This window comes from Phoenix dactylifera, chromosome 14 (genome assembly GCF_051530095.1).
Source record: "Phoenix dactylifera cultivar Ajwa chromosome 14, Ajwa_hap1_PhDact_Kaust_v1.1, whole genome shotgun sequence".
Taxonomy (NCBI): Eukaryota; Viridiplantae; Streptophyta; class Magnoliopsida; order Arecales; family Arecaceae; genus Phoenix; species Phoenix dactylifera.
The window spans coordinates 4842949-4844599 of NC_143203.1; the positions used below are offsets into that span (position 1 = coordinate 4842949).

Below are 1651 nucleotides of genomic sequence, written 5' to 3' on the forward strand. Positions count from 1 at the left end.
CCTTGAATGCCGGTATGGTGGGGCAATCTGTAGTAGTATGACCTGACATATCGCAGATACCACAACACTCGTTTCTAAGCTCTATAGTCTTGACAGGCTCAACCTTCCTAAGCTCAATTTCTTCTACCTTCCTAGTGAGGGCTGCCATTTTAGCATGAAGATCATCCTCAGTTCTGAGGTTGTAAAGGCCTCCCTGTACAGAGCTAGTAGACTTAGGCAAGGACTTGTTGTTTCTATCCCCGTTATCCCAAAGTTAGGCAGTCTCAGCAAGGAAATCCAAATACTCCCATGCCTCATCAGGTTGTTTTTCTAAAAATCTACCATTGCATATGGTCTCTACAAACTGTTTCAACTGTGGAGATAAACCTTCATAAAAGAAGCTAATGGTTCTCCAAGTTTCGAATCAGTGATGAGGGCATGAGAGAAGAAGGTCTTTAAATCTTTCCCAACATTCATAAAATGTTTCATTATCTTTTTGTTGGAAATTGCTGATATGTCTTTTCAAAAAGTTGGTCCTTTGTGTGGGGAAGAACTTCTTTAAAAATTCTCTCTGCATATCTTGCCAAGTTCTTATTGATCTAGGTCGCAAAGAGTTTAGCCATGTTTTGGCCTTATCCTTTAGAGAGAAAGGAAACAATGTCAGCTTGAGGACATCCTCGGTGACGTTTGGCACTCTAAATGTAATGCTCAATTCTTCAAAATCCTTTAAATGAAGATACGGACTCTCGGACTCTAACCCGTGAAACTTGGGCAGCAATTGAATTACCCCGGGTTTGATGTCAAAATGTCCTACATTATCAGGAAAAATTATGCATGAAGGCTGACTAGTCCTAGCCGGTTGTAGGTATTGTCTTAGGGTCATAACATGGGGTTCACGTTCTCGATCGTGGTGGCTTCCCGCATCTTCATTTAAATCAGCCATCTCACAAGGTGTGAGATACTGCGAAGGAATTTCAAGGATGTGTCCTAAGGGATGATCTAAAGTTGTACGACTTAATCGACCAGTGTCGTCCCTATTCCACTTTAGCATGCAAAATATTTCCCTCTCTTTTTTTTAAAAAAAAATAAATAAATATAAGTACCAACTAAAGATACCCTAAAACGACACCCTAAAATAAAAATCTATTCACAATCAAACATGCAACAAAACATTACACCTCAATTTCTAATGTTTTTCTTAAATTTCTAGACAGCTCCTAACTGGTTTGAAGAGGGCACCTAAGCCTCCAATCCGGTCTAATGAACCGAGTTGACCAGGTAAGCTCCCAGGTAAGTGGAGGGGTCACGATGCGTTCGCAAAGGTTCCACTTAAAACCCACTTGCCTCGAACAGATGAACTGTCTCCCTTATAGGGACAAAGCTTGCCTAGACATCAACTAAGCCACAGAGCGAAATTGGTGCAACTTTCAGTGGTCTTCGTCCTATTGAGCTCGAATGTCCTTAGGGGCTAACGTCTAGTTGATTTTAGTAAAGCTTAGGATATTTATGCACTGGGGTGATTTTTGGCTAAGGACGAGTGATGAAATCCCGACCTTATCTTTTTAAATGGGTTCAGCCCTTAGAATATTTTATGCTGATGCCTTATACTATATGCAACAATCAAGAGATTTTTTTTTTAATGTTTTATGACATGACATTAAATTTCATTGAA

At 40.0% G+C, this 1651-nt stretch overlaps 1 non-coding gene across 1 annotated transcript; it reads left to right on the top strand.

Annotated features, from left to right (window-relative positions):
* Positions 1-401: 401 nt before the first annotated feature.
* On the top strand, positions 402-510 carry LOC120109420 (small nucleolar RNA R71). Its single transcript, XR_005510305.3, has one exon. It is a non-coding gene; the product is annotated as a small nucleolar RNA R71 (small nucleolar RNA).
* Positions 511-1651: the final 1141 nt, after the last annotated feature.